General features: G+C 35.3%; 1 protein-coding gene across 1 annotated transcript in view; it reads left to right on the top strand.

Annotated features, from left to right (window-relative positions):
* The window catches only part of LOC100375631 (high affinity cationic amino acid transporter 1-like), a 38,505-nt gene that overhangs the window by 575 nt on the left and 15,618 nt on the right, over positions 1–22,312 (top strand). The window lies entirely within an intron of this gene.

Genomic DNA, 22,312 nt, shown 5'->3' with positions numbered 1-22,312 from the left:
ATCAACAACAACAACAACTACTACTGATAATTTCAATTACCATGTGAGTCACAAATCAGGTGAACTTTTACAATTCACATTAATTTGATTTAACGTGTGTAATACTACGATTGGAAGAATTGTGAAAAAAACACACACATACCAATCATTAATGTCGACCGATCGTATGTGAACATATATACGTACAATCACTCAAATTCACGTTTTGCAAGAGTATATCGCATAGTATCATTCTCTAGATACGCTTCGAGTACAAGCAAATTCGAAATACGCAAATCAGCATTATACGCTTGGAACTAAATAACAGAAAGCGAAATTGGAGTTTTAAAGATCTCACATCCCTCGAACCATTATACACAGTCTATCATCCATTAGGCGCTTGTTCACGACTCTGGCAGAGAAATAAAAAGAATGATTGACGTATTACTCCTTAATCTATATGCAAATATTCAGACCGAGGGCACTTACAAACAAACTATTCATACGGCCCTGACGTAATCAATATTTCACGCGATAACCCGTTTCAAGGAAAGTAGCATTATTAAAGAGAGAGCATATATTCAATTCTGCCGACCTTTGTTAATTGGATAATGGGCGCCAGACATTCTATAGAACGTCAAGTTAAGCTTGTAAAATTATATTTGCCGTTGAATAGAACGTATGATTATTTTAACCGCGTTTCAAGGCGTGTATATACTTGCAGATTATCGTGCATTCTGTGAGTGTATTCAGTGGTTAATTTAATGCTTTTTGAAATTGTCCATGTCATCAGCCGCTATTCATATGACGTAAGACATACGAATAAAGAAGGTGTGTGTATTTGTCTGTGAAGGCATATATTAAATAAGATATTTTGAAATAGAAATACACATCGCAGAGGCCAGACTTCGAGACGCGGATTGGTTCAAGGAGCTAAGTACCGTGCACGGTTAGTCGGGAATAACAACTTGCTTGGAGACAACCCAGGATAAATAAACCACTTACACGTATACATATATCGATTATACGTCATCATAATAACTGCTGTTATTCGGCAGATTTAAATATCGGTTCTAAAACTTGTCAATTTGTTTTACTAAATAATGCGGGAAACGGCACGTAGTAAAAATAATTGATTATTACTTGCGACATCCTTGCAAGCAAAATATAGTTTGCATCACGTGACTCGAATTAATTTAAATGTAGAGCGGGGAAACAAAGAGAGAGATAGAGGTGAGATGAAATACCTTATATATAGATGATACACTACTGGGTGTGATTTATTGTAAAGTGCAACTAATAAACCAGACAATATATATACCTCTCCTCCAGTGACGAAGTGCTTCCATCAGTAAATGGGTGACACGAAGCCGCTAAAAGCGTCGATATCGTTTTGATCTGTTTTTGATAGATTTACTTGTATTTTAGATGACAAGCAACTTCACAACCAAAAGCACTTATCGACACTTATTTCTTTTTCTCACAAACATCATTTTAACATTTGTCACTAGAGGGCTCTCTGTCTTTAGAGGGCGCGACATATTTGATTGAACGAATACTATCCTCGGGGGCGGACATCCGGGCATTTTCTACCGCCTGGCAACTCTCGCGGTGAAAACAAAGACCAAAAACTCGCAGAAAACGGTACTTTGCGATGGTTGTTGAGAGTCCCCTGAACAGTGTAACAAGATTAGCCCTACGTGTGTAACATATATGAATTTGGTTGTTCATGATTACTTCAAAGTTGAGTTTGTGTTGTTTTCTCGAGTTTTCACCGGCTCCACCGGCGTTCCACAGCAGCGCGCATAAAGCCCATAGAAATACGTGGTACAGTGGTGCGCGTCTTAGCAACGTAGAACGTCCGTGACGTAGCTCCGCCCCCGAGGATATTGAGTATGTTGCGAAAAAAAAAACACATTTAATAATTAGTTTTAAGCGTCTTATTCGGCGTACCGCGTCGCGTTCTTTAACTTTCCTGTGCAACGTATACAGCACGTTTTAAAATGCGTGACGCACTTTAAGTTAGCTTTATTAAAATCAGAATGTGCATAATAGTTGTTGTAATTACTCAAATTCATATTTTTATTTCTACATGCCGGGAGAAGTCACTTCCCATCATTGCTATTATAAAGAAGATCACTTTTGTCGAGAGCTTAACATATCTTTGAATTAGTTGACAACTAAATCAATGGCAAGTTGCTTTGTAGAGATAAAATTTATCGATATTCTTGAAAATCCATGTTGCCCGAAATAGAATTCAATGACTGTTTTAAGTTTTTGCATGTCATCGACACTTCTATCAATGTTACTTATAATGCCAAGATTTATGATTTTACGTGCTTGGGCATTAATTTTAAACAACAATGACAGCCAATGAGATTAACTCAGTAGGTCATTTAAATGTTTACAACGTGTTTTCTTGTGCGCGTGCGCATTAGAACAACCTGCTAAAATCGGCATATTAAGAGCTCAGTCACAGGATAGTTCCTGAACTCACTTTTGTTTGTTCGTTATTTCTAAATCTAAAGTGTTGCTTTGTAAATCCGTGATGCGGTGTAATGCCCATATATGGGTAGTGTTATTATCTTAGTACAATGATATTTTAATGAAATGCATTGGACAAAATGCCAGTGTTTTAAAATAAGACTTTCTCAACTCTGATATTTATCAGAGTAATAAATTACCGATCCTTCCCGCGCATCGATTCATATATCACATATGATTTACGGATCTTTCATCACAAACCAAGCTATCGCCACGTTACTATCACATGCTAAAACACTGTAGACCAATTCTGGTGGTTACTGATTACTGAAAATACAGTGTTTTCCCGTCAATCCACAATACCACGCGAATATCACATAAGACAATAATGCTTAGTCTAAGACACGATACTCGACTCCCAGCTAACCCAAGTCATATGTTGGATTCAATGAAAGAACCTTAGCGCTTGATGCATTGTGCGTCGAGTGGCCAACATTGTTACCTACGTCTGAATATCTAATAGATTACAGGTCCACAACGCCGAAGAATGAAACCATCACGAAACATATTATGATTTGAAATGTATACGTGACCAGCCATGCTTTAATGACGCACTGGTCGCTGTAGGGAGATTTCTGTATTATAGAAATAATCAATCGATCAAACAAACAAATCAGTACTTATTTGAATGTTTGGCTAAGTGATTGACTAATATTTTTTGCCGTCACACGCATGGCAATATGTTTTCTGTACTGACATTTTAGTAAATATGTGAGGCGGTTAATAACTGTTTTCTTGTGACGAACCACCAAACAAATCTCTTTTATAGTGGGAAACGAATAAGCGCACAAAGCGTAGTGGATTTTTTTTTTTTTTAATTTCAAACATTCGCCGAGACGTCGAAAATAATTACTTTTGCAGTTGCACTCACTCACACACTCACCCACGCACTCACTCACATTTACCAATTTGTAGCTTGAGTTCATCCTTCATTTTAATGAAGAGCAGAACTCCATGAATGTCAATTGTTTTGCGGCACGGAGTGGGGGGAGGGGATCCTAATCTGTACTACGCATCTTAACATTTAAAAATTGATTCTTTACCCAAAGGTGTTGAATTCCCATTAATGAAAATCTCGATTAAATGGTATATGAACTGCTATTCCATTTTTGAATTAAAACGACTGATGTTGTATTGGCATATGTTATTAGTATTTAAAGAAGGTTTGAATCGAATTAAAGATTATATTTCATATTCGCCATATTTATTATTATGGATTCATGCCATCATATTTCGGCGGAATTATTTCTTCAGATCTCATATTCTTTTCTCGGTAACATGGAATGTCATATTTCTATAATATACGAATCCTAATATTGTGAAAAATTAACATATAATTATTTAGTTATATATTTATTTTTATGCGCAGTAGAATGCACAATAGCGTAAAATTTGAATGCAGCTCCTCACAAGATTATATACGGATTAGTGTGGAGTGGGGTCACTTAACACAGTATTGCGCAAATGGTACTATATACATACTTGCATAAAACTGGGCTGATATAAAAGCCATTATTTAAATTGCATTTCAGGGAAGGACTGATATGAGAGTTATTACGTAAATATGATAAATATAAAAGTACTTAATATATATAAAAAAAATCACAAAGCATGCCTATTATAAAACCAAATCCACATGAAATGATCTAATTCTGAATAAAAACAAAGAGGTTTGGTTTGAGATATTATGTAAATGACATAGAAAACTATACATACTATTACATGCGGGACTCGTAAAAAACACATTACGCTGTAATTATAACTATCTCGAAGCCATCTGGGATCCATTATATTTTCTTTTGAAAAAAAAAGATTAATCATGTCTTGACAACTTGATAATTAGTCATCTCACTTTTCTTGATGCCAACATTACTAGAGTAAAACTAGTGGAAGGACCATAAATGTAATGGACAGTTTAAGCTCCCCACCCTCGAAGTAACATTAAGGATGTGCTGGTTGGACAGACTAACAACTAGTCTGGGTGTGCTGGAGAGCATCATCTAGCAAACTGCGGTGAAACAATGGTAATGTGATGGTAGCATAGGATAACAACACGCGATATACCACTCTGGCTGTGCTGGACAAAATACACTTGCAAAATAAAATAAAATAAAAAATGGGCTGGTCAGAATACGCGGCCAAGATTATAACATTGTATATCGGCTGAGCAGGGTATGCTCTCAAGATAGAACAATATGGATGGGCTGCATCGTGTCTTTCTCCCAAGATAGAACAATATGGATTGACTGCACCACGTCCTTCCCTCAAGATGGAAAAATTGAATGGAACATTCTTCTAAGATATAACACTGTGTGGATAGGCTAACATGGTATGTCACCAAGATAGAATAATATTAAAGGGCTGGACAGGATTTGCTTCTAATATAGAACAATATGCCTTGGCTGGAAAGGACACAAGATGAGTAAACGAGTTATGATACCAAGCTAGAACACTGAAGAAGCTAAATAGGACATGCTTCTAAAAATAAAACACTCTGAGTGATACAAATATAGAGCACAGTATATTTTCCTATCTGGAGAAATATGAATGCACTGAGCAGGGTAGGCTCTCAGACAATATGGATTGTCTGAAAAAGATACGCTGTCAAGATAGTACCTTGGATGAGCCTGGCAAGGTGTTCTCTCAAGTTAGATCACTATATAACACTATGAATAGATGAACATCATGTGCTCCGGGTGGAGGGGGGCACTATGTGGAAATTATCTATTGGAGGAGTGCCACTGAAATGAGTTATGTTTTTCAAGATTGTATAAATATATATATATGATATATAAATTCAGGGTATATGTAACTGCAATATATGAGCTGTGCGCTGATTATATACGAACTGTTCCTCAATCATCCACAGTTTCTGTTGGTATGAGAAGGACAAACGGACGGACTGCGAAATCTCATTTGGCAAATTAAATCAAGTAACAAGTAACAAAGTGTTTTCCTGTCCTTATTTGGTATAAACATGGATTTAACAAATTGTACTTTGGTATAATTATGGGTATGGGTTTGTCAAAACATTGGTATTAACACTCTTTTAAAGGCTCAATGGCATCCCTCTACCTAGTTTTAGGTTTTAGAGCACTATGGTAGGCTGGATAGAATATATATATTCTTTTTATTTAATAGTTTGTTTTTATTTTGCACACAATAAAAAGATAATATTTTACAGTAAAAAAGCGTACACATACTGATAACTGTAAAAACCGCTGAAAGACTAAAAACGCTGGATGGATAGAATACGCCTCCAAGATAGAATACGATGAATATGTTGAACAGGATATCATAAATAGCGTCATTAGTTAAATATGTAAAATCATAAAGATATATCTCTATTTAACGTTTAAAACATTGTTCAATTAATTCAAAATAACAAAAGTATTTCATTAATCATGATTTTCCTTCAAGCCAACAATTTTCCAATTGACAATAATCCCATAAAAGAACCAATGGTGTTCTATTACTGAAAAAAAATCCACCATTCCACAAACAAACTACATACCTCATTTTATCGAAAATAAAACATAAATTCCATAGTTTTTAATTCCAAACTTTTGAATTGATCAGGAGTGTAAGATATTGCGAAATTGATAAATTCTAGTGAAGAGGTTTCTAATTTAAATATGCGTACCTGTAACTAGGATGGGAATGTGTTTTTGCTATATTTGTTCATAAATATATATGTTTATGTGTCGCAGTCCATGGGTACAATTTAAACGCTCTCCAACGTACATTGAACTAAGAGAGTAGAAAGAAACAAATTATAGTTTAATTTGTCTAGAAAGAAATTTATAATGCATTCATTAATGCATGAGCAGTACGCAGTGAACTAAAACGTGTGATCGCATATTTTTCTTCCAATCCAAACATAGAATGATTATACATAGATGTTATTCCACGTCCTGTTTTCAGGTTATCGATTACCGATCTATCTCCATAACTACAGCATACTACTGTGTTTCAAATCGCTGCAAGTGTACTTCACAATGTGCGCCTATATCTAAAATGTATGTATGGTAAATATGTAAGTGGTTAGTCAGCGATGAAGAACATGTTGGTTTATCAGGGTCGACTCACAGCATCTCCAATAATTTCCCACAAAGCTTTGAGAATGATGGAATATATAAGAATACTAAATATAGCATTAGTTTTGTTGAATGTAAAATATAAGAAAAATATAAAGTATATTCGGTGGATTTTATTTTCACTGAATCATTCATTCAGCAAAAATAGCCAATATTAATTCAAAGCGAAAATAAAGTACTCCACAGTATATACAATCAACAGAATTATGTTATTTGTATTTGAAATTCTAGCACATTGTTATTTCCCTATGAACTCAAACACCGCTTATTTATTTGGAACAGTCAACCATTGCTAAATAATATAATTCCTATTTTTTTGTTAGCGTGAATCCCTGCTCAATTGTCCGTAATCGTGATCAGTGCAAATAGGGGTATCAATGTACTTATCACGTTTCATGACTAAGTGTTTTTTTCTGTTTTTTCGCTAGCTGCAAATCTCATCCGTCCATCAGGGTCATACTGATTTCTGGAAAACAAGAGTGAAAGTGCGAACTGCTAGATTTTCTGGCAACTAACCGACTGAAAAATAAAAAGAGGCATTCAAATAACAATTATTTCATGTACTTCCTGTTCAGGGTTTTCAAGTTCAACTTAGGTGGGTTGTGAGGAGACTTCAACGACCATGCGCAGTTAATGTTCCCTACATGTATTATCCATCATTTTACTAAATGCATACACTTGAAACCCGGGTGAAATGGGGGGGGGGGCAAGGACAGCACTAACGAATCAAGTCCAAATTACGTTTATTAAATCCTAAATTAATATCTCTACAACTGCAATTGTTTTTGAAATTTGAAGCTATATTAAACCAATTAAACCAGAGTTAATCATTCATACTATGCATATATTAATAATGTGTTAAGAATTAATAATTTTTCAACAATTTCAGGCCATCATTTACAGATGGTTATAGTGTTCTCTAAATTAGTGCAGTGTGAAATGCAGTTGGTACCTCACATACTGTTACAAGTTTACATAACTGATTACATCTATTATATGCTGTACGTGAAAAAAATCATCGTTTCGAAATCTTGTCAAATTGAGTTAGAGAGACACACTGAAATAAAAACCAGCGGAGTAATTGAAACATGAATGATGCTATGTGCTATGTTATCGTACGGCTTCTTTATAATGCAAACATACATGCCGTTTTGACATTTTAGATGGTTTAAAAGGAATACGGGATATCAAATATAAATCCAGATATACAATAATAGGTCGATCGGTCATGAGAGTGGGATAGCATAAGACGCCGTTGATGATTTGTTTTGTCTGCTTTTAAGCTTGTGTTGCACTGTTAAAGGACGAAGAGCACTTGTTAGGTTCAGAAGTTGTTGTCATGTTCTGGAAGTAGAAACCGGTAGGCATGAATGAATTGACAGCGAGATGAGATTTTGTAGTTTATGCCACAGATGCATTGGTGATGAATACTATTTATTACTAAAATGTCGGCATGGGACTGTCTGGGAAACTGCCATCTAACTATAAAAGAATTATATGCGGACCCGTCTCTCGAAAAATTCAACCAAATTACTGACTTCAAAAAACACTTTTGTCTCTCACTTTATTTGTCAGGCATTTGAACTAAAGGAAAATGTTAATGCACTAATTGTGAATTCATGAATGCAGAAATACTTTGGTTTTTGCAGAAATGCACTTAAGTTTATCATTAATACAAAAAATATAAGTCACAAGAATACGTGACTGACTAGTTTAGTTTGGCGGATAACAAAATATTTTGATTGTTGAGATTATAGTTCAGCTGTAAAAGTACAATTTACTGTACTTTATTATGTCATAGGCGAAGCCACTCTGACTGTTATGTCTGATAATTGCAGAAGTGTATATATTTGAGATCGTGTCGTTTAATCTATTTTTGTGAAGGAAAAAGGTTGGAAATATGCACGAGAAGCCACCGGGTTTTTTAAATGAACTTGTTTATATTTGCATGTACAATCAGGAAATTGATTCACGGTCTATTCACATTGCTGAAAGCACTTCAAACGTTACGATGACTTCCATAGTGTATTGGCATTTTGTACACTGCGCGATGTAATCCCAGCAGCCTTTGCAGTTCAAGGTGATCAATCGCAGCCTGGAACGAAATTGCAATGAATGATGATGTCATGGTAACTTTAATTTACATCTACTGCACGAGGCAAATTGTATAAGCTTTCACCATCTGTGTTAAAGTGCCTGTGCAATGCCCACCCTCACGTTTCCCATTTTAGATCTGTGTCCCACTGAAATGGGCAGTTATTAATTTTTTTACTGAAAATGATTACTCGTATCCAAGTAAATTTGGGATATTGCTCGTGTTGTAGCCACGCCCACCTATCCTGAAACGGTCGACTGTTTCCGGATTTCCGACTCTCGCCGAAAATGCGCCACCAAATGCCAAAATGTGAGAGGAAGTCATACCCCTGAGCCGTAATAACACTGGTCATTCAGTAAACTTTTAAACGATATACATTTTTCGGTCGGCGTTTTTTTTTTCCGTCTATTTTCTTTTTTTCTGAGAGAGAGAGCTTTTAGATGTTGTGTTGTGGGCAGTTGCAGTGAAACGTATAGTCATAGTGTAAGTATTGACACGTTTCTAATCGATCTGAAGCTGCGACATCAGTGGACGAAAGCCACTTAACCTCAGATTCTTTTTTTTTTTTTGGAAAAACTGTCTTCGTCCCTGAAAAAAAAATAGGTTTAAAGAGAAACGCCGACAACATAAACCTGGTGCAACACTTTTGAAAGAAATAGATTCCGGACCATGATCACCGAGGCGGATTTCAGAAGAGAGAGAAACGTCCGGCAAGTGTTTCAAATGAGTTGACTTTTTTTGCGATCCTGATTATCGTTTTATAGAGACCATTTAGTCCCTGTTAAGTAAAAAGGTAGCAATAATTTTGACAGTGACACGAAAACGAAGCGTCGGACAAACAGGAAATTATACAGCCTTACACACTGCTAATTGTTTTCATTTTCAAAGGCTAAAAGTTTCTGAATTGTTTGGTGATTGGTGTTGAATGTCGAATTCACACCTCTGTTCCTTTTTTACCTCCGTGCTTGCAGCTTGATCTGCGTAATAATTTATGGTTGGCTTTATCATCTACGAATTCCAATATGTCTGAAAATCGTGGTGTGTACTAACAATTTGGAAAGCATTCTGAAATCCAATACATGGGTAGCGTGTTTCCAGAGTGCTGTGAGTAGAACAAAGTCTTATTGAGCCGAGGAATGGTGAATCGAATTAGCATTTATTAGATTATACGTTGCCAATATCTGGAAGGACACCGCTGAGTAGAAAGAGTATATAATGTGCTACGTGTCGATGTCAATATGAACATTATTATTTATCGCGTCACGTTGACGTGTATATTTACAATGAATTTATCAAATGTATTTCTCACTTGGCCAATTACCATTAACATATTAAAGCATTAACATATTCGACCCTTAAACGGACCAATCACATGAGCTAGATGGTTGGATTTAAGAAACATGGATGTATCTTCCGAGAAAGTCAAGGAATATATTATTAACCCCACACACATGACAGGTAAATTGATTTCGCCGTAGAAATGTACATTATATATATGATTATTATCCCCACTCACACAAGCATAAAATCGGACTATTGGCTGTGTTTTCAAGCATCGACTTCTAATTTCCGGTCTTGGCAATATTTCACTAGTTTTCTTCTACGAAAATTACCCACAACGATGTAAATACGCATCGTTGATTGACATTGGCTTAAACAAGTGTGACGTTTAACAGTCTGCACATGACTACATATGTGGGTCGTTCACAATCTGCATACAAATATGAATTGTCCGCACAGTGATTGTTTACAATCAGTACGTGGATACGAGTGTGATTGCTTACAATATGTATATTATCACAAGTGTTTCAGTTTACAGTTTACATATGAATACATGTGTGGTCGTTTACATACTGCATATGACTGTAAACGCGTTTGAATATAATCTCATATGAATACATGTAGCGTTTAAAAGACAATGCTTTTGTTCTGTAAACTCCGCTTGTTCTACTCTATACACTGCTACGTGTGCATGTTCTTGACATACGTCCCTGAACCGTGCAGAGAACACATGTGACTATTTCCCAATATATCACGCTTCACTTTACATCGGTCTGACGTTATAATCCATGTAATTCTACATTACCCGCAGCGGCGTGTTCGTAAGACGATGTGAGAGATTACCCTGGGTAACTATTGGTGTGTGACATCATTTATTCATGTGTTCATTTATCAATAACTGAGAGTATTACCTTCCTCTGTGTCGATGCTTCTATATACCCTCGTAATGTGTTTCCATGGTAACGTTGAAGCGAGTTCCTCAATGATCAGTTCAAACGACACGTCTGTACTGTTGCCATGGCAACTCATTCAGGCCTTAGGACATTCTATCCAGGATGGTATTATGCGAAGATGTATTCGGTAGATCAAAAGAGTCTGAGAAAGACGATAGGGGAAGCCATTTGGTGCAGGATAATTCAACCATCCGTAGAAAGAAATTGTATGTTGAAAATTAGCTTTTTAACGAAAAGATCCTCTGCGGCCATTCGCATGAGATTTGAGCCGATGGTGTATGTTCATTGCGGCAGCTTTTTATCAATCGCTTTTTTCAGAAGGCCGGTTTAAATTCTTATTGTATCACGTTTAACCAGCATAAAAAGTAAATTGATTTTTTTTTCAGTCCTGGTAATTGGACAAAAACACATGACTTTCAAGTGCCTTGACTGGGTTCTCATCTCACAACACGTGACAAGTGGCAGTAAATGATTTTTAATCAGAGTGCAAATCCCGGAAATGAAGCATCGCGTTTCATCTCAAAAGTGCACGACTACCGAGACCGTTATTGCATCTTTAGCATATTTGCCATGATTTTATTATGACAGCTGGCGATTATGTGACTGTTCCTGTATGCGAATCACTGTGGTCCACGGTGAATCAATATAAGTACGAATACTGTATATCACACAATCTAACGCGCATGTGTGTATTCGTATACGTAGAACATACCAGAAAATCATCAGAAAAATGATATTAACGCTTTTGCAAATAAAAATTAGAATATTAATTGTTGTTAGTAGCTGCCTCCATTCAGGCATTGGGTGAGTATTCACCGTCGTGTATGTTTCTCTTTGAAAATACAACCTTCAACTCATCCCTATGCTTCCCTATCATTCAAGTCAGCAACTAACTACACAGTGCAAGGACGTGTGAACAGAAAAAGGCAATTATAGACGGCGTGGTAAATTGGCACAGAATGCATTCTATTGCACCTATTTGTCAAATTGATTGACCCAATCACTGTCAGTAGTAATATAAGCGATAACTGTATGGGTTAATTGTGACTATTTTAGTGTACTACGTGTTATTACTATCAACGATATAATGTTGTAAAATGATTCGATTCTCCCAGGTTCATATAAATGCAAATCGCTGACTCGTTTTTCACTTAATTTCCCTACTTGTCAAAACTACAATTGGACAGACACCTGCGATATATATATACGCCTTTTGTGTTTAAATCGAAAGGTTAAGTAAAAATGCAGTAGTCTATCCTGTGTGTGCGACATCATTCCGTCCTTTGCATATATATAGTCAAACTTATAGTCAAACAAATCAATACACCCAAGTGGCTGATTACTTGTACCCTCTGCCAATTACTAATAAAATGGAAATAACGTTGCCATATGTTGAGATAGACTTAAACCACATTATAATAGTACTACCCTACAAATCGATCGTTTTATTTACTATATACATGTTTCTTTTCAAAAGCCACGCCATCGCCACGTTAGCTCAACATGTGTGAAAGTATACCATACGCCAATCGTTTTAAATCAGCCAAATTTTAAAAGCTACAACATCACGTCTTTTATTTGTATCCCCAAATCTACAGATATCCTATATATATTACTGTATGGGAATCAGATCTCGCCGTTGTAATATATTGATTGTATATACGTAGAAATATCCCCCATAATTTATTCAGAGGAATCCGATTTGAAGCGACTGTAATTACTAGGTGTATTTCTATTTTAAGAAGTACAGCCTTTGTTAACGAGCATACTATCTTTTAGATTAGCTGTATTGTCAGGGCGCAGTATTTTATAAAATCCCGTACTTCTCTCTCGTTTATCGTCTTTAACTTTCAATACAAGCGAACTAATCAGTGACGTAGGAGTAAAAGTAGGGATCGTCTCAAAATAGTAAATATCCATGATATCTATTTGAGAATAGTTCCGCGACATTTTTTTTTTGTTATCAATGTGGTGCGCAGTTTTCTTCTCACTGTGAAGAGATATATTTTATTCTAGCGTCTCAAAACTTGTTTTTTGCCCCTAAAGAAGTATTTTATTTTGTTATATCATCGCGTCGGCTGTTCTAAATTACCATGGTCACATAGGTCTGTGAAACGTCATGATGGGCTCGGGAGAGAATTGAACACTCTCTGAGAGGCAAATACAGATCCTCAGTTCTATCGCTCTCAACGAGATCTCGGCGATCATGTACAAGCGGCACCCCAAATATTTGCCAAGTAGCTCAATTGTTGACTGTGTTGACGACAAAGTGGCGTATACATACAACACTAATTAACGAAAAACGAAGAATCTTATTGCCAAAATGTTTCTTTTTGCATAGATGGCCGATATTTTAAGAAGTTCCTGATTAGGCATATTTAGATTTTTGTTTGACAATGTACGCAATTACACCTACATTCACCCACCTTACTACTTAACGCGATATATCAAACTCTTGAAATTATCATAGAAACCAGAACGTATCCATGACGACTGCTCCATCGCATCGGTATTCAACTTACATGGTCACCTAGGCGATCGGTAGGAGGATAACGAGTCGTGGAACCTGTCAATGATACATTTACTCGGGACGTCGACTGATTCATCAATTCCACAGTTTGACGTAGTGTGACTAATGTAGCCAATTTGCAAGTGATGTGAAATGGGGCGAATCATTAGCAAGGAATGTGAGACACATTGATGAATTATACTCGTAGTTCAAATCAACCTTATACAGGGAAGACACGTTGGTAGATTATCTGTCGACGGTTACAAAATGGCGATACATATGTCTCAACGCACTGCAATGAATGTGAACGACATACAAAACAATATTTGAGGAAACAAGGTCTACTAAATGGGGCTAAATAGTCCATTATTGTATTTTTTCATAATGTCGCACAATGTAATTTATTTAATATTCTCCTGTACAAACTCATATGCCGTAATTAATTGCAGATGAAAACTCGTTTTTATATGTATACGGTAATTTAGTTCACTAAAAAAGTTTCTGTTTATTATTAGTTTAACATTTGCAAAATACTATATTTTAAGGTGTATAGTATATATTATATATATATATAAATAAAACCAACCACTTGTACTTCTCTTCGTCACGTGTTACAGCCAGTAAATGTGTCACGTGGTACGTATTGAACTATTAATGAGTAATTGACAAAGCATTCCGCAGACCGAGCTGTAATGTTTGTATTACTACTTTTGATAATATTCTGCTTTTTTTAATAGTTGTATACGCACTTTTGAGGTCAGAAGCTTACAAAAGATATTCATATTGGCCTTCACACTGTGGCTCGTTGCAATTACCTTACTCTAATGTCTCTCATTGATTCCTATTATTCCCCTGGATACGATGAAGAAAGACAGCCTTTTCACGCACTGCATGGCGCTATATTAATCAGATGGTGCACCTTTTTCCGTCGTCGTGATTAGAAATTTATTATCAAGAAATAATCATGCAAACAGACAATTTTGTCTGTCTGTCTGTCTGGGTAATTGGGTATTTCTATATAAAAAAAAATAAGTATTGTCTACCGATTCTTAATAAATTGGTTTTGTAAATACACGTTCACAAGAAGCCGACTAACGTCACTGGTTTATTGAAACATACAAACTGATGTGCTTTTCATTTGCGATTTATCACGTGGTACGCATATTACAGTGATTATTAGATAAAACCGGGGAATTATTGGCTCGAATCAGTAATACATATTAATGTACGGTTTTAGTCCATAAATGTATCTATGAGAAACGATTTATTGGGCTCCCTATTAAGTCAGTGTTGTAAGGCGGTGATTTAAGTCGTGGTGTATACGCACGTCTGGAAACTGTTGCCATGGAATCGTCCTAATTTACTGAGGATAATGAGTCATCAAATTGATCATCAATCATGATTTAGATTCCTCTTTGTGCATATATTAGCGGTGTGCGAATTCTGATTGGATAAAGCACATGGTAAGCATGGAGGGGTCGTACACATTGTATGGTCATAAACATCAGAATTAGTATGACCTCATTTTCTAATATAATTAGGATGGCGTCTTGGGCTTTACCCATGTTAAAATAATAATAAACACAAAAATAGTAGAAGGGCAACCGGGGAACACCTTGGTAAGAAGGTTTTATGTTCCGTGAGATTTGAACTCTCGCGTGGATCGTCATAACATATCACGTGCAACTACATAGATAAGTAAACAAAGATGGCTGCTCACATGTCGTATATGCTCATTTCCCAAATCGCTGGACTCACAGTGAATGTCTTGTCAAGATTTTATCCACAGAATAAATAAATAGTATATATAGATGAGCACATGCGAGGCTATTTGTCACCCAATACCGCACCTGCATCTTGAGTTATTCAAGGACTTGTTCCGCTGAATAACAGCTGTTTAAAATAAACTAAAGAGCAATTAATGTTTTCAACTTCTAATCTGGCCACTGAAAATTAGCATAAACACCTATATTTATGTATATCATGCATTTGTACACTTAAATTGTCTGTAAATATAGAAGGACTGACAAAAACACGGTATTATTCATAAAATACAGAACAGATAACACACGAGGGAGGAACGCCTTGTTATTGAAGCAGATTTATGAAGATGACAGACTTTTCCCGTTTTGCATAATCTGTGAAACAACAATTGAAATGGCGCCATCCGCATATCGACCGAAAGTCTACTATTTAGAAACTCTTAAAGAAATAGATTTATTTTACATTCTTCAAATTCGATACACACATGTTGTTTATAGAGTGAGCTGACCTCGTTATCATACGAACTTTAATGCATCTTTCCATAAACAGGTAGGTGTTTATATTACATCTGCACACATTCGCCAATTATAATACCATTGAGAAAAATGAATACTCATTTGCATACAAATTATCGTTCTTATACTGACACTACATGGCAATAATATTCTAAGTACATAATTTAATTCTAGTACATTGTTCGATTATACTATTTTATAAATACATGTTATTTATTTATTTATTTATTTATTTATTTATTTATTTATTTATTTATTTATTTATTTATTTATTTATTTATTTATTTATTTATTTATTTATTTATTTATTGTTGTTGTTGTTGTTTGATATATAGAGATCATCATCACCAAATAAACTCAATTTACCATTGTCCTAGAACGTTGTCGTTTTTTTCGTTTTTAAATACACTATGCGGCCTACTTTGGCTTATAATATGGTTCATTTAATTATTTGCAAATAAATATTCTAGCAGTCCAGATATACGCATCATTTCCTTTATTTGTGAATAATTCAAGACCCGTAACGATATATAATAATATATTTCTATTTAAAGAAAAACAACATTAAATATAGATAACTATACATGGTAGACAATATTTTACATATTTACAAATAATTCATGGCCTTACATGTAGCCATTGGTTTGTCTATGTCGGTCATTATTTATCAACGCGTATGAAATGATGCATTTGTAAGGAAGTCCAACGGGGAATAAGTAATTTAACACGTTATATCACGATAATAAAACATTATCTTGTACTATTGCAACAAGATATCAGGGAATTTTAAAAGAATCTGAAACGTCGATTCATATTTAAATTGTCTCAAATATATAAATACGTGGCTTTTAATAATATTGTTTTATAATACTTGTTGTTCAGCCGGGGGAACGAATGACGCGATCCCAGTGACAACTACCACTGCTAAGCGAATATGCGTAATAACATTCGGGATTATTATAATGAGCTATTAGCATATGTGACGTCCTTTTATGTCAGTTTCAGGTGCATACGTACGCTTTTCTTACGATACGATACATATAATAAATAAATGGCACTCAGAAATAAGTCAGACTTGTTAAATGTCAATTTATTCACGTAGGTATTCAAGCGAATGCAGACATATTACTAGCAATGAAAATTAAAGTGACCATCATATTGGAGTTGATTGGGAACAACGTGTTAACCGTTCTTCACGTTTCAATTACGTCATCAATTTGAAATATTATAACAATTTATCAGTACATACTATATACTATCTGCTAGAATATATTCAGGAGAGACGTAAACGTGACGAGATATGGATGGTAACAGGGGAGAAAATATTTCATTTTGCATTTGACATCAATATCATCGACATCAAAAATATTTGTTTTAGTAATGTATTGCATGAATGAGTCCTCGGCTGTCGAGTAGTTTTTAGAGCACGCCGTTAATAGTGCAGCGACTAAAGGCACCAAATAACCGAGGGTCATTTTGTATGAGATTAGTGCCTCGATTAAGGAAAACGATCAACGTATATATTAGGTATTAAAAAGTAATTTACAGACCATCCCTAGCAGACTAATAGTCCCCGTTCCCATTAAACATTTATATGACATTTGGAAGTCAAACAAGCATTTAGGATATATACATTGTCATGTCATGTCTGTTTCGTACAACATTCTAGTAGATCGCATAATTCTTGATTCCCGTATAAATTACAATTATTTACTCTTGCATGCATTCTAGCTGTGAATAAATTATGTCTTTCAAAGCCACATTCGTAAGATCATTTGTTTCAAATGCAACATTTCCTAGAATCACAACAAATTGTGGCATATATTTAAACGCGATTGAACATTATCTACATTTTGGTATGGCAGCTAAAAAAACGTCCCTGCTTAATTAATCGATTGATCTATTAATTGGTATTTGATTATTAACACTCGTGACTGCATAGCACACTGCTATCCATGCGGGAAGTTCAATCCGTATTACTCTAACACATCATGTGTGCACGTGCTTTTAAAAACGGTAACAGTAATCTTACATGCACAATTTATGCAGACAAGAGTTATCTAATTGGCTACTGTCTGCTTCATGAGATCACAGACTATTCCAGGGGACCACTTTACCTTGGTCACGTGTTTCTGCCATCAAATACGAACACATTCGCGTACCCTGGTATCTTGATGTACACGAGGTAGAGTGCCCAGGGCGATATTCTGAAATGTATGACGTAAGGTGTCCAAGGTTCACATTTCTGAACACACAGATAAATTCTGATGTTGGGTTCCAGTGGGAGCAGTGTATAAACTAGTGGAAATCACGTGATATTATTTTTAAAATTATCATTATAATCTGTCACAATCGATAACGAACATCAGATAAGGATTATATTTGTGAACACGTTTTTCATTTCCATTCCATTTACTGACGTAATCGTTCAAAAGTCCACGTGCACCTGAAACTCACAAATGGCCTTGATATGAATAGTTCGACCAACACGTTTAAAATGATAATAATAATATTAATATTACAGTCTTAATATCCATACTACATCATACTACAGTCTTAATATTCATACAACATCATACAACAAATGCTCCTTTCGCATATTTCACGAATTAATAACTACGATAGTCATATTTCACCAGTAATGCCTTACACATATAGATTACTGATCACAGATCATATATTATAACTGTGTATCACGATATATTGTAAATCGAAGTATGCCGGAGATTCGAGCATTGCAGGTTACGAGAAAACTTTAAATTAATCGAATCTCACGTGACGGATTTCGTAACAAATGTAGTCTCCCGGGAGCACAGTCTGCATCATTTGTAAGATACGAACAAATGAGATGTCTAGATCTAAAAAAACGATTTAGAAGAACCCGAGAAATGCCGTCGATGGGCATATTTAATGGTCTCATTAAAACCCCCCAGTAACGTTTAGGGCAAACAGAGACAGTCGAGTTGTCTCCAGTGCGAGACAGGGACAGAGATTAAAATATTCAATGTCAACTACAGAGAATATATTATAATTGTTTTGTATTGAGAATGAATGTCATGCGCAGTACCAACGTGCCCCTATTTGGTTTGTTTCACATTGTTTTCTGATATACGAAACATGCATACATGTTTATTATATGGACAACTGTGATATACGTATTTCCCTATTGTTTTAGCTGTGCTAATGTTCGTTTCAATTTGTTGTTATATCAACAGCAAAACAATTGCGCAACTCCAGTGAAAGCATACGTTTGTCAGTGCTTGTCACTTTGTAGAAAATCACGATAATCAACCTATGCCTAAAGTTGAAGTGAGCGAGACAACGTCTTGTTTAGTTTGGAACGTACTGCAGGCGATTCCATTTTCTGTTGTGGATATTCTAGCTATGTAAAAATCCAAAATCGTTCGCATATTAACATACATTTACATATGCTAATTTACACAGTACTTTGGGATAATGTCAAAATAATTTAACTTTCACTATTTTAAGAAATACATTGATATACGTGTATTCCAGGTATGTCTTTCGTTTCCTGGAAAACTCGCGTTTTATATTTCAAAAATGTAATTTCAAAGATTTATATTCTCGTCATATGTACTGAGTATAACACAGTGTTTTCAGGGTGCGTTTGAATTCGTTTGAGTATAGGCGTTACAGTTTTTACGTCAGCGACTATTCGAAGAAGACGCAGAATTTTTTTTTCGGCTGTGAAAAGAACAACGTACCAGTGTGACGCAAACTATTAAAACTTGAATACCATTATAAAAAGGTTGGCGACCCACTATTTTTATTTGTAGAAAACGTCCAGTCATTACTCCGAGTGTCAAATAAAATACAATATTTCTTTTTGTACTCGAAAAAATCTTGTTTTACTTTTTATCTCGTAGAACCTGTTTTTACGTCCGTTTCCTTCCGAATTGTAAAGATTTTTTTTTTTTACCTGATGATTGAACATCGGCAAGCGTCGGTGTATGATGGATTTTGTCACGTCGTCGTGATGCAATAGCCATTTTTGTGGACGATTAACGTCACTTTCATAAAATGGGCATCATCTCCGTTCGTGTTTTTTGGTTGGTCGAAGAGATTGAAAATTAATTAGCTTCCACAGTTTTTGTCAGTTTGTCTTGAAATTTTCACAGTATTTTGACGACGTTTCTACGTACAAAAGGACATTTTTAAAGCTGTATATTCTCGGACAATGACATTCGAAGTGTGAAATACTGACTGGGATTGAATATACTGCACATTACTTTTTCACCATGTTTCTTTCCTCATGCAGCAATGACCGTGTTATGGTAGACTGGCTCTATCCCTGATGTATCGGGCAAAATATCACGCTCCCCGGCAGCCAACAAATATGTTCAGGGAATTCGATGGTACACGTGTTCGTTATACACATTCGAAATCAGATATACGCCATATTCAAATGAAAATCATTAGCAGCTGTAATTTTGGAATCGTATTTAAATCATGTCGTGAAACGCGCACATGCGCACTGGTGCGTGTAAACCAACCCAATACCGACTAGTTTTTATTAAAATAATGTATTTCCCATTAAAGCTTATATCAGATTTGAAGAAAATAGTCTATTCACGATATTACCCCGAAGGCTGAAATTCTTTTTATATAATATTCGATTATGAGAAACCACCAGAGAATAGAATATGATTGTAATGGAAATGTCAAGCAAACGAATCAGATATAAGATCATATTAAATCATGCTATGGTTGTATTTTATTTTAATTGAACTTTCATTTTAAGAATCATTTTAAGGAGTGACATTTTGTGATTACTATTTTGCTTCTATTCCATTTAAATACGTATTTTTTTTAATTTTCACCGCCACCATTTGAATGCATAAACAATGAACAATTGTATAATATGTGTTACCATGTTTCATAACATTATACAACATACAACACACTATCCAGTACCGAGTATATTTCTTGCACATAAAAAATACAATTATGATGCAATTAAATTACCAATAAGTGTCATTATCACGGATGTAGATTTCCTTAATTACATTTTACGATTATTGTATGATTAGGTGATATGTTACTGAGATGGAAGCGTTAATCTGTTAATGGGATGTACGCGCCGAACCATTCCCACGAGGGTAACAACAGAACGAGTAATTGATGATCTAGATCACAGACGTTCCACTTCTAATCACAAAACGTATGTTTCTTGTATTTTCGTCGTACGCACATATATATAAAGCAGGAGATATGAAAACCTCCATATAAACGGATATTCATTATCCATCTACCATTGTTGACTTTCCATTCATATGTCATTCTCGCATCACTTCAAACACGCCATCGGTAATAAAAAACGTGCCGCAGCGAGAACGTGGTGATATCACTAACTAATTCGAAATGTAGTTACCTAACAAATAAGTAAACAGAAATTCGACGGACATATTTATAAGTGTTGTAACGTTGAAATAATATAGCATGGGCCTTGTTCACTTTATTGTCTAAGTTGCAAAAGTGATGATTTGCAAATCAACTACTATTCCTGTTAGTTATTTCGACTTTGAATGAGACGTAGTGACGTCATTTTTAACTGGAACACGCGAGTAACGTATTCTGCTACTTAATAACCGTAATAAGGAATAAGAGGCAATTTGCTTTGTAATTTCCGATTTGAATTCGTATCCCACGTCGCGGGATTATCAGTAATGTACTCTGTTTCGAAGAACGAAAATGCACATTCCCAGTTAAAAAAAAAAAAAAACTGTCATTTTATTCTCACTAAATACGGATTATACACTACAAATATACTCACACTAAAAGCAACACAACACAGGTGCACTAATAATTATCACAGATAACATCGAACACTATCATATACGGACTTGCCGCGTGATGTTTTTTTTCTTTTGTTTTCTTTCAAACTACGAGGCATAATATAACTCTCCGACTCAGAAAATATACATTGTTGAGATAATATTTCTGAAATCAGAATAAAATATACTATGATTAATAAGGATATTGTTCTTGAACTGACTGTACGCACTCAATCAATGTAGAGACATGTAACTGCTCAGTGTAGAACAATAGAGAAATTAGAGAAATCTATCATCAATAGAGAGTGGTTTTGAGGTGACTACTGTGTATACATGAATTCCACAAGGACTCTTTCGAACGCCGCAAAAAATACGTAGGCTGTCCCGTTGTATGTTCGGGATGAACGTTGGCGTCTGTGCCGTCATACTATCTGAGTGGTCTGGATGAATACACAAAGACAGTAACAATACAGATAGAATCATGAAATTCATCACATTTTACGCACAAATCCACCAATTCTATGCTGTACGAAATTGCGCCTTTTCGGCATTTACTGTGCGTATCAAGATAACACAGATCATTTAAGATCAGACAGAAATTCAGTTGATAAAAGAAAAATAATGTTCAAATCTTTTTAGTTCTCGTGTTTGTATTAATGCACTTATGTTGTAATTTACATATAGCTGAACAAGAATTTGCAAAATCGTATCTATATCTCAAATTCTACATCTTATATGCTCTGGGGATAGTTGACTCCCTCTATTTAACACGCGAGGTGT

Source organism: Saccoglossus kowalevskii, chromosome 15, assembly GCF_978046115.1.
Source record: "Saccoglossus kowalevskii chromosome 15, keSacKowa6.1, whole genome shotgun sequence".
NCBI classification, from domain to species: Eukaryota; Metazoa; Hemichordata; class Enteropneusta; family Harrimaniidae; genus Saccoglossus; species Saccoglossus kowalevskii.
Note: the sequence above shows the minus strand (reverse complement) of the source record. Positions and strands in the feature narration are given on the sequence as shown.